Consider the following 13,196-nt stretch of genomic DNA (forward strand, 5'->3'; position numbering starts at 1 on the left):
ACAAGAGAAACATGCTTTTGTAGCACATCAAGCGATGTCTGGAAATCAAGAACCCTACTTGGAACACGATTGATCAAATACACAGCAGCCAAAACAGCATGACCCCACAAATGATTAGGAACACATTTATCCAACATTAAGGAGTAAGCAACCTCCATTATTTGACTATTCTTCCGTTCCGACACACCATTTTGTTGGGGTGTAAACGGAGTAGTCGTCTGGTGAATAATACCATGATCACAAAAAAAGCATGCCAAAGTGTGATTCACATATTCTCCTTCATTATCAGACCTGAAGACCTTAACTTTGGTCTGAAACTGAGTAGACACCATTATACAAAATTCTTGAAGAAATAACGAAACATCACTCTTATTCTTCATCAAGAACACCCAAGTTAACCGAGTACAATCATCAATAAAAGTAACAAACCAATAGAATTCATTAAAAGTAACTTTTGCCGGACCCCACACATCAGAATGTATCAAATCAAATGGCAAAGTAACTTTAGAATCACTTATGGGAAAGGATGCACGATGACTCTTAACCATGACACATGTTTCACACTAGAACTCTGAATCACTACAAGTGCGAAACAAAGAAGGAAATAGATGCTTCATATAACTGAATGATGGATGTCCCAATCGTCGATGCCATAACCAAATTTGATGTCTGTCATCCACTTTAGCACATAAAACTTGATGATTATTTGAACCAAAAACAAGAGTATCCTCCATAGTCAAGATGTATAAACCCCCTATTCTTTTACCACGACCAATTATCTTCTGAGTTTGAATGTCTTGAAAATAATAATACATAGGGTAGAAGTGAGCATAACAATATAAGGTATCAAGAAGTTTTCCTACCGACAAAAGATTGCACTTAACATCAGGAACAAGTAAAGCACGGACCAGTGATAAGGTCGGAGTCAGAGAGAGTGCATTCACCCTTCACAGGGGAAGGTACTCCATTTGCACTAGTAATATACGGATCACGACCATAGTCACATAACTCATCAAACACTCTAATGTCACTAGTCACATGATCAGTGGCCCCAATATCAATTATCCATTTATTTATTCCACCAAGATGCATAACAACACTATAATTATATCGAGCCATTGAACTAAATCACGAACAATAAAGGCACAAAAGATATGCAGCGGAATGAAAACAATTTACTAGAACACTGTAGCAATCACTGTTCACGGCACTGTAGCAGACTATTCGCGATACTGTAGCAATCACTGTTTACGTCACTGTAGAGGATCACTGTTCACAAAGCACACCACTGTTCACGCACTGTAGCAAAGTGATGTACTGTAGTGCGACACTATTCACTTTTGTTTTTTTCTTTTCTTTTCTTTTCAACGAAGGAAATCACGAAAAAAGTGGGCACAAAATTAAAGCACATAGGTCACCAAGAGCGAACTGCTTTGATACCATATTAAACTAAACATGGTAAATACTAGGCCTGGAAAACAGGTCGTGTCTATCGTGTTCGTCTCGTTTTCGTGTAACACATGTTATCTTAACAGGCCGACCCGTTATGACCCGTTAAGAAATTTTTTTTTTTTCTTAAATTTGCACATACCACATATTGCCACATAAATATTACTTCAAAACATTAAAACACATTTGTTGCTTAAGTACTACATCTACACTCGAAAATAAGTGCCTAATAAAAAAATATACATACACTACTAATCTATTACAAATATTAAATGTGCAAGGATATGCAAAATGAAAAACTTTTTGTTTTCAAGGTTGTGAAGTCTTTCTCAAAAGTTTAAACCTCAATTTACAAAATCCTCGATTTACATCGATCATCATGAAATTGTATTGGAACTTTGGCTTGATCTCAGCAAATTCAATGGTCATCAAATTTTCAAATTTAATTTAATATATATAATTATATTATATAATTATTATAGTTTTTAGGGGTATAAAGTTGTTAAATTAATATATATAATTAATATAGTTTATTCATACTTTTATTAAGTATAACATAAGATTTTGTGATATCCACTAGTGTAAATATTTTAAATTGAAGATCGAATTCATTCTTCATATTCATATAGGGTCAAGGAGTGTAGTTGCAAAAAATCATCAAAATAGGAGTTAAAATAATCGTTAAATCGTGATTTTTCGTTTTATAACCGTCGAAAAGTTTTGTCCCGTTACTTGATCTCTGAATGTTTTTTTTTTGCAATTTTTGGTGTATACGATCTCGAAGTGTATACAAACATGTTTGACGGGTGGATCGTTGAAACTAGTTTCGTAGAATGCGTATCCTATCAAAACAATAGATTCACTAACATTTAAGAGTTTATTCATACTTTCATCAAGTGTAACATAAGATTTTGTGGTATCCACTAGTGTAAATATTTTAAATTGAAGATCGAATTCAATCATTGTATTCATATAGGGTCAAGGAGTGTAGCTGCAAAAAATCATCAAAATCGGAGTTAAAATGACCGTTAAATCGTGGGTTTTCTTTTTATAACCGTCGAAAAGTTTTGTCCCGTTACTTGATCTCTGAATGTTTGTTTTTTGCAATTTTTGGCGTATGCGATCTCGAAGTATATACAAACATGTTTGACGGTTGGATCATTGAAACTAGTTTCATAGAATGAGTATCCCATCAAAACAATAGATTCACTAAGACTTAAGAGTTTATTCATACTTTCATTAAGTATAACATAAGATTTTGTGGTATCCACTAGTGTAAATATTTTAAATTGAAGATCGAATTCATTCTTTGTATTCATATAGGATCAAGGAGTGTAGCTGCAAAAAATCATCAAAATCGGAGTTAAAATAATCGTTAAATCATGATTTTTCTTTTTCTAACCGTTGAAAAGTTTTGTCCCGTTACTTGATCTCTGAATGTTTGTTTTTGCAATTTTTGGCGTATGCGATCTCGAAGTATATACAAACATGTTGGACGGTTGGATCGTTGAAACTAGTTTCGTAGAATGCGTGTATCTCATCAAAACAATAGATTCACTAACATTTCAAAGTTTATTCATACTTTCATTAAGTATAACATAAGTTTTTTTGTATCCACTAGTGTAAATATTTTAAATTGAAGATCAAATTCAATCATTGTATTTAAAATAGGGTCAAGGAGTGTAGCTGCAAAAAATCATCAAAATCGGAGTTAAAATGACCGTTAAATCATGGATTTTCTTTTTATAACCGTCGAAAAGTTTTGTCCCGTTCCTTGATCTTTGAATGTTTGTTTTTTGCAATTTTTGGCGTATGCGATCTCGAAGTATATACAAACATGTCTGACGGTTGGATCATTGAAACTAGTTTCGTAGAATGAGTATCCCATCAAAACAATAGATTCACTAATACTTAAGAGTTTATTCATACTTTCCTTAAGTATAACATAAGATTTTGTGGTATCCACTAGTGTAAATATTTTAAATTGAAGATCGAATTCATTCATTGTATTCATATAGGGTCAAGGAGTGTAGTTGTAAAAAATCATCAAAATCGGAGTTAAAATAACCGTTAAATTGTGATTTTTGGTTTATAATCGTCGAAAAGTTTTGTCCCGTTACTTTATCTCTGAATGTTTGTTTTTTGCAATTTTTGGCTTATGCGATCTCAAAGTGTATACAAACATGTTTGACGGTTGGATCATGGAAACTAATTTCGTAGAATGAGTATCCCATCAAGTTCAATGGTGTATATATATATATATATTTATTTATTTATTTATTTATTAAGTAGATTTAAATCTATTTATTTTGTAAGTATAATTGACCGTTACACGAAGTAGTACATCACGTGTCATTATAAAAATAGTGGGATATGTCATATGTGTGATAAAAAGTTAATAACTTAAAAAAACTAAAATTTCTCACAACTTTTATTAATTTTCATTTTTCCCACTCTTTTTTGTTTCCTTTTCAGCTTTTCTTATAATTTTCATTTTTCCCTCCCTTCTTTTTTTTCGAAGGGCAGCAGCCTACCCATCTTTCCCTCTCTTTTTTTTGTTTCCTTTTCAGCTTTTCTTATAATTTTCATTTTCCCTTTTTCTTCAAAGGGTGCGGCAGGTATGGAATGGAATTATGGAATTAATGGATTCATATTAATTAATAATTATTATAGTTTTTATAAATTTTAATTTAAAATTTAATATATATATATATATGTATATAATTATTATAGTTAATATTTTGGGGGTATAATTATTATAGTATATATAATTATTATAATTATTATAGTTAATTTAATATATATATATATATATATATATATATATATTATAGTTTTTAGGGGTATAAAATTGTTAAATTAATATATATTATAATTATTATAGTAATTTTTTAGGGTTATAAAATTAATATTCTGCTTATCGTATATCGTGTTACCCACGTGTATATCCGAATCAACCCATTATCTTAACAGGTGCTTATCGGGTTACCCGATAATGACCTGATTCGTTATAGTGTCGACCCAAACACCTGTTAATTTCATGTTGTGTCGTGTCGGGTTATCAGGTCGTGTCAGGAATTGCCAGGCCTAGTAAATACCACAAATATACATGACAATATTTGAGAATTTCTTCAATATTCATTAATCTCCAAAGTATAGGAGTTACAATTGGTATTACATATGTACTTCACTAATGTAGGACAATAAACTACTATTTACACTTTAACTAATATATAACTCGCAACAAAAAAAACTTGTTTTTCTCTACAAGACCTATTAGTGTTTTAGCTAGAATGAGCGTAGGATAAACAAGAAGTGAGGGTATGGTTTAATGAGTTTATTGATAAATTTGAGTTTTATTATTAATTTCATTTTGTACTTAATAGTAATTATGAAATAGGGTAAAATAGATAATTAACAATTTAAATTTAAGTTGGGTGTAGAAAGAGGTTACATGGGTTCAAATAAAATTTCCCTAGTGTTATACAGCGTCCAAGATTCATTGATATTCAATTTATTCGATCTGATGACCAAAAATTGAATGAAATGTGTGAGAAGTAAAAATGGTATGTAGATAGCACTACCCAAGTAAATTTGTGCAAACTCACTCACTCTTGCCCTTTTGGTGCTCTATGTCTCGTCACTCCAAGATTCATAGACGGATGCAACGGATTACATTTACGGGGCGGGAGATTTGGCATTTTGTAGGCCAAAATTATGATGAGTATTGGACAAGGATAGCTTGCCATCTAACTTATTGCAATCTAGGGACAATTTTTTGTGGCGAGTTTGTTTTGGTTTGTGACATTAAAGATTGTAAGCTAAGCAAGCACATACATGAAAAGGAAATCCTTCATTATTTTGCTCCAAATGTGTATATTTGGTGGAATCTACAGGGTACATTGAAATACTTAATATAATCATACTATAGACAGTTGTAGATATGGTCATTAGATGTCATTACAACATATAACCATAGCCAAATTCTCAATTTTGATTTTTAGTTTTGATGCAGTGTACCATTTCGTAGTACACATTTCTTCCACATCTGTCCACCATCCTTCACTTTTCTTCATGTCTGACGAAAAATTGAAAATTAAAACTGAAAATCTGTTTTGCAACAATGTCATACATGATCTCAATGCACATCATACATACTAAAACTCAGTTTTCCTCGGCATTGTTCATCACCAGTGTTCGGACGCAAATGCCCCTGATTTTTTATTGCTTTGCCGTTTTGCACACTTAAATGCCTGTTTTGCCCCTTATTGCCATGCATCCATCATCCTTTGTTTGTGTGCTTCGATTCCGCTTTCTTCACTTTACATTTCTGTTTGCCTTTTGTTTCTCACAAGCTTTTGCTTCTCTCCGTCTTCATCTCGCTCTCTATGTGTTCGATCCTCTCTTTTTTTTGGGTAAAAAAATGGGTTACATTGTTTTATCCTCATTTTGCGATCATTGGGGGAAAGAATTTCAGAGTGTTGGTCTCTATTATCATCAGCGATCCCGGAGTTGGGACTGGCTTTCTGGCAAATTTTTATCGGTTTAGTGATAGGTTCAATTCCTCAGGTCCTTCACTCGAGACCTGCAAGTAGCCAAGTAATAGAGCAGGCAATGGAGGAGGGAGATAGAGAGACAGAGCTGCAATTGTTTTTGGTATATATTCCTTCAATAAAATGATCGTACCCTTTCTAAAGCCACAATTGGCCTTTATATTCTTTTCTCCCACACTAACAGCCAGCTGGCTTTTACACATAAAGCTAAAAACTAACTAGAAACAACTCATACATATTAGAATTACTATATTCCCCTTAATCGTGATCAAGCTAATCACAATCCTATCATTACCCTCTCCTTCCAAAACAACCTTGTCCTCAAGGTTACAATTCACAGCTTGAACTCTAGGAATCGAGTAGTGAAAGAGTCATAGTCTTCCCATGTGGCTTCTGCCACTGAACAGAACTTCCACTTGATTAGTAGTTGAACCCCAGCTACACTGCCCTTTTTGTACATTTTTCGTTGGTGCACTTCTTCTGGTTCTTGAGTGAGTAGGCCATCATCTGTCACCAAGGGCAGTAGGGGAATAGGTTCGACCTTGGCACCCAAGTGTTTCTTTAAACAGCTCACATGGAATATAGGATGTATTTTGGACTCAGGAGGAAGTTTAATTTTGTAAGCCATGGTCCCAACTTTCTCCAACACTTCAAAGGGTCCATAATACTTGGGATGCAGTTTGTGATAAGCATGCATAGCCAAGGACTGTAACTGATAGGGAATTAACTTCAAGTACACGAAATCCCCAACTTCAAATACCCTTTCACTCCTATGTTTGTTCGCCTGAACCCTCATTCGATTCTTTGCAACCAAGAGATTTGTTTTCAACATGGACATCATTTGATCCCGAGCTATCAATCCTTGTTCAACTGTTTCAAGTTGGGCAGTACCCCGTTCGTATGCAGCAATGTGGGGAGGAGGATATCCATAAACTATCTCAAAAGGAGTGAACTGTGCAGAAGAGTGAAAAGAGGTGTTATAGTTCCATTCAGCCCATGGGAGCCATTGGAGCCATTTTTTAGGCTGGCAGCTTGTGAAGCACCGTAAGTAAGTCTCCAGGCATCGATTAACCACTTCGCTTTGCCCATCACTCTGGGGATGATATCCGGAGCTCATGCAAAGTCGAGACCCTTGTAGCTTGAAGAACTCTTTCCAAAACATACTCAGAAAGATAGTATCCTGGTCACTGACAATGGTGGTAGGCATGCCATGCAATTTAAACACATTTTCCACAAATGCTTGAGCGACTATGCTAGCCGTGTACGGGTGCCCTAGTGCAATGAAATGGGAATATTTGGATAGGCGATCAACCACAACCATGATCACTGATTTACCTTTGCAAGTGGGTAGGCCAGTGATAAAGTCCATACTTATGTCACTCCACACCTTTTCAGGAATAGGAAGGGGCTGGATAAGTCCCGGAGGCGAGATGGTCTCGTATTTGTTTTGCTGGCAAATTCTACACTCGGCGACCCACTGCTTGATATCCTTCTTCATACCAATCCAGTAAAAACTCCTTTTCAGCATGTGATACGTTTTAAACACCCCTTCATGGCCTGCAATGGGAGTGCAATGATGCTCCTCAAATAATTTCTTCCTCCAACTCGAATCCGGTGCGACGACAATTCGGGAATTATACTTCAAAAAACCATTGTCGAGGTGGTATTTGGAGAAAGATTTGTCCATAGCACCTGAATTAGGGCGGTCCATGACTTCCTTGCTTTTCTGTATTATCCAAGGATCTTGCTCCAAATGTCTCCTGAGATCATCTAACCACCCAAAATAGGGATAGGTTATTGTTGTGCATTCAGGACCTTGCAAAGTGTCTTCAGGTAAAAGGTTGGAACCCAGAGCTCTCGACAAAGCATCAGCAACAACATTATCCGCCCCATGCTTATACTGGATTTCGTAGTCAAATCCTAAGAGCTTGGAGACCCACTTTTGCTGGAAAGGAGAGGTGGCTCGTTGACTGAGGAAATATTTTAGACTTTGGTGGTCCATTTTAATGACAAAATGATGCCCTTGGAGATAGTTCTGCCACTTTTGAGTAGCATGGATGATAGCTATCAGTTCCCTTTCATACGTAGACAAAGCTTGGTTTCGAGGCCCCAATGCCTTGCTAGTAAAGGCAATTGGCTTCCCTTTTTGTTGAAGGACAACCCCTATTCCGACACCGGAAGCATCACATTCTAACACAAAAGGGACTGAAAAATCTGGTAGTGCAAGCAGTTGAGGCGATGTCATGGCTGTTTTAAGCTGCTGGAAAGCCAACTCAGCATCTTGTGACCAATGAAACCCATCATTCTTAGTCAACTGATATAGAGGATGGAAAATCTTTCCATAAGCTGGAATAAACTTGCGGTAATATCCTGTCAAGCCTAAAAATCCTCTGAGTTCTTTGACATTACGAGGAGAAGGCCATTCAAGAATGGACTGAATCTTTGCTGGATCTGCAGATACCCCTTCTCTGGAAACTATATGGCCTAAGTACTCCACTTGATGTTGACCAAAAGAACATTTTTGCTTCTTAAAAAATAACTGATGTTGTTGCAAGATCTCCAAGGCCTTGGACAAGTGTAATAGGTGGTCCTCCCATGATTTACTATAAACGAGTATGTCATAAAAAAAAACAAGGATAAACTGCCTCAAATAAGGTCTGAATAGTGCATTCATAAGACTTTGAAAAGTAGCCGGAGCATTGGTTAAGCCGAAAGGAATAACCAAAAACTCATAGTGGCCCTCGTGGGTTCGGAATGCTGTCTTCTCAATATCGGCAGTGTTCATTCGAATCTGGTGGTACCCCGAGCGCAAGTCCAATTTAGAAAAATATCGGGCACCATGCAACTCATCCAACAAATCGTCAATCAAGGGAATAGGGTATTTGTCCTTGATGGTGATGTGGTTTAGCTCCCTATAGTCGATACACAACCGCCAGGATCCATCTTTCTTCTTGACTAACAAAACCGAAAACGAAAAGGGACTATGGCTAGGTCTGATAAAACCACAATCCAAGAGTTCTTGCACAGCTTTCTCGATTTCACTTTTCTATAGAGGGCCATAATGGTAAGGCCTAATGCTAGGTGGTTTTGACCCCGGAATCAAGGGAATTGGATGGTCATGCTCCCTTAGAGGTAGCAATGTGCTGGGAATCGAGAAGACTTCCTCAAAAGTACTTAAGACCCTTTGTAGCTCCTGTAACTGTTGGTTGCTCAAATCGGAGGCCTCTTGCTTGCTGCCCTCCAAAGAGTAAAGTAGGACGCCCAAAGTAGAATTGTATAACTCTTTGTCAAGATTGCATAAACTGATGTCACGTAACTGGGAAGAAGGAAGTGGGCCTGCAGACTGTGTCAGTTTGAAAGTGGCCTGATCCACCGAGAACTCCATAGTAAGTTGCTGAAAATCCAGAGCACGGGGCTTATTGATGATAGCCACTGTACCCCCAATACAACATCGCAACCACCTAAGGGTAAGGCAAACAAGTCTGTGTTGCACATGTACCCCCCAATCGCCATGTGCACATGTTGACAACACCCTTGACTGCGCACTTTTCCGCCATCAGCTATTGTCAACTCAAATGGTTTTGTGGGTTGAAGTTGCCAACCATATTTTTTCACGAGCTTGCAATCCACAAAATTATGGGTGCTTCTGGAATCCAAAAGGATGGTGACCGGCAAGTTGTTGATGATCCCATCAACTTTCATGGTCTGGACAGAGTGCTTAGCTTGAAGGGAAAATTATGAGATTCTAGAATGGGATTTCAAATAGACTATCATGCATATACAAATCATATTGAATATACGAAAGCAGCGGAAGCATTTATAACATATTATCAAAGCTATAGTCATGCAAATCCCCTTCAAGGTTCATAGGTCTATATATAATGCATCAAAACATTTTAAAGAACCAAGAACAAAGTGAAGGTTAGTCTTATACCTCTTGATCTAGACTTGAGACCAAGGATTGACCACCTCCAAGCCCTTTGCTCCTTGAAATCCTTGAGCCTAGCTTCCCTCCTTGCCTCCTCCACTTTGATAGAATGAGTGCTCCTAGGTTCTCTTCAAGTTTCCAAAGTAGGAAACCTCTAAAGATCCTCACCCACTAGTGTAGTGAGAAGGATGAAGGAATAACCAAAAGGGTGTAAGAGATGTTAGTAAAAACCCCCTTTGGTGGCGGGCCTTTGTGTAGTTTAGAGAGCTATTTTTCTTTTGCCTCTTTGTTGTTTTAACACACAAAAACCCTAATGAACAATATCTTATAAAGTTCCTTATATAGACAAAAGAAACCTAGTTAACACTTGACTAAATATCTCACCCTTTCCACCTTAAAGTGGCCGGCCTCTTTGTTGTTTGTTTGGGCTTTGGGCTTTTATTATTTCAAGTCATCCAATGCTTGAATAAAAGCCCAATGGGTTTAGGCCTAATGGGCCCAATTAAACCCGAACGTTTCTTAAGCCCAAAACGATCTTTATCGCTTTTATGATTTCTTTAGACTTTCTAAATTAATCACAACAATTAATTAATCCAATTAATTATTTCCATCATCCATTAGTTACTCACTACAATAGTGTTGTGGCGAACAATCTTTTAGGTTCTAATTAGCAAGGCAGTGAGGTGATTGGCATCAATCCAATTGCTTATATTTAATTCAATCACTTAGTGAATTAAAACTTCATTTTAATTCACCTTTCTTCTTTGACGACTACATTTAATCATCTAGAAGAACTCACAAGCTATGAGTGACATCTAACCATATGTCATAGCTACCCAAGCTAATGTAGAAGTTTATTCGAAGAACCTAGTCAGTTGGAATTATAATGTAATTCAATCCTTCTCTAATACATTACTCTCAATCACATCATTAGGGTATGGATATATCATGTCAAACCCCTAATGTGATTATTCCTTCTTATATGATCCAATTGAGTCGTATAGGAACGCTTTCCTTTATTACGCTTGATACTTCGGCCGAAGATTCCCGAATCATATATTAGAGTATTCTTCCTTTCTTATCGAGGATTAGAGATTCCTTGTTGCGCATACACTTGCCTTCATGACTAAGTGGCTTAACCCCAACTATGCCGTTGACATTCTGATAGAGTGACGTTGACATAATCAAAGATTAAGTACTTAACCACAAGACAACGACGATGCCTCAGGTCAAAGGACTACTTACATTATTCTAACCATTAGAGTTACTTGCTTGACATGTGAGTAGACCTCCATGCAAGTACTCTCTTTCGATTGTGTTCAGTGAACTCATTCCCTTAATGAGCACCTACATACTTGTCTTAGTGTCACAACACGAATGGGATGAGACTTTCCATCCTTCCAATTGAAGCGGACACAGTATGTACCAGTCTAAGCATTGTCAGTATCCCTCCGACAATCCAACGACCAGGAACCTTTTGGACATAATGGTTATGTGAAGAAGGTCTCTGTAGTCTAACTGCATTAGATTACTTCTTCAATCGATCCATTGTCCATGGATTCACTATTCAGGACATATATCGTTTATTGAGATAGTCCTAATTAGTATCTTTGCCATTTGATGTATAAGAATCATCCATACATCGATTCATTTGTCCTAAAAGATTTCTTCCAAAGATTGACTTTCAGGGCATATTTCCAACAATCTCCCACTTGCACTAAAGTCAATCACTAGTGTATCTTATACATCTTGTCGAGAGAGTTTATGCTCGTAGGTTAACTTGGTTATGTATTAACCTCTTTTATATTTAAAAGGGATTTACTTATCAAATGTTTCCAAGACATTTGATGATGTCTCTTTAATGAGTTCGAATACTTTGATGAGACCTTGATTCCATGGCTTGAGCTATCGCTCCATTACGTCGTAGTACTCTACTAACGACCTTATGGTTTGGATTTAATCATGGGTTCTAAAAGAACCCCTTTCATTCAAAACATCTTTTGAAGCAGTTTCTAAAACTTATATATCTACATATATTTCGTTTGTATACTTTATACAAATTTTGCTCCAAGCTTGAGACCATTGTAGTACAATACTAACAATTCATTCATATGATTAGTACTTCATCCATCATGAAGTTCCATTTGTTAAAATGGCTTATTTTCACCTTGGTTAACAACCTAAGTGAATGCACGCTTCCAGAGTCCCACTCTGATGTTTCTTTCTTAAAGGCAATAATACTCTATCAGTTGCTTTGGTTCTGATCCTGGGATATAGTAATATCTTAAAGTGATAAACTCAGTGGTTTCTTCACCTTTGGATATCTACTTCACAAGTCAACACATGTGTCCCTTTTGTGATTTTATGACACATTCATTATAAGTGTTATGAAAGTGATTTCCTATCACATAGGAAAATGCTTTCTTAAATCTTCAACATTTGAGATTTAATTCCCATATAACATTATTGAGATAGCCTTACTATATCAGTAAGTCCAATTTCAAGTCTATACTTCAAAAGTGACCGTGTCATGTTTTGTCATTTTTCGAGTAACTTCTATGTTTCATCAAGTCTATCAAATAGCCTTTATTCACATCTTGTTGCTCAAATTATGACATCACTCCCACTGGTCTTGTTGTAACTTAGCATTCATTCAAAAATAACACTTATATTCTCTTGATTTGAATGCATGTTGCTCCCACTAACTTGTCTTGGATTTATTGACAATCATTAGAATCCATTAGCTTATAGATGATGTCTCAACAATTTTGAGACTATCATCAATGCTAGCTAACACAAGTTATTTAAACGAACATACACAAAAGAATTTCTTCTAAAGTAACCTTTTTGAAATGTGTGACTTGCTTTATCAAGTCTATTCATTTAAATTATATGGTGTCGTACACCATACTTTAAGTTTTAGTCATACTAAGACCTTTTAATGTAGTCATATAAGAATTATCCAAGTCTTTAGTGAAGCATGGCTCCTACTAAGGATATGGAAACTCAACCATTCCTTCTAGGTGGTTGATATAATTCTTTATCAAAACTACATAAAGCAATATAGTTACATGAGATGTTGTATTTGGATTGTCTTGTTGTTAAACCATATGTTGTGACTCATTTTGAAACTAATTCCCTTTTGTTTCATCAACTTGTCCATATGCTTTGTTATTAGCATGTTCTCATAAAAGAGAATGATGGACAACTCCCAACATATAAACAATTTTGCTAGGTTGACGAAACCACCATTCAAAGACTATTCT

This window comes from Malus domestica, chromosome 12, assembly GCF_042453785.1.
Source record: "Malus domestica chromosome 12, GDT2T_hap1".
Classification (NCBI taxonomy): domain Eukaryota; kingdom Viridiplantae; phylum Streptophyta; class Magnoliopsida; order Rosales; family Rosaceae; genus Malus; species Malus domestica.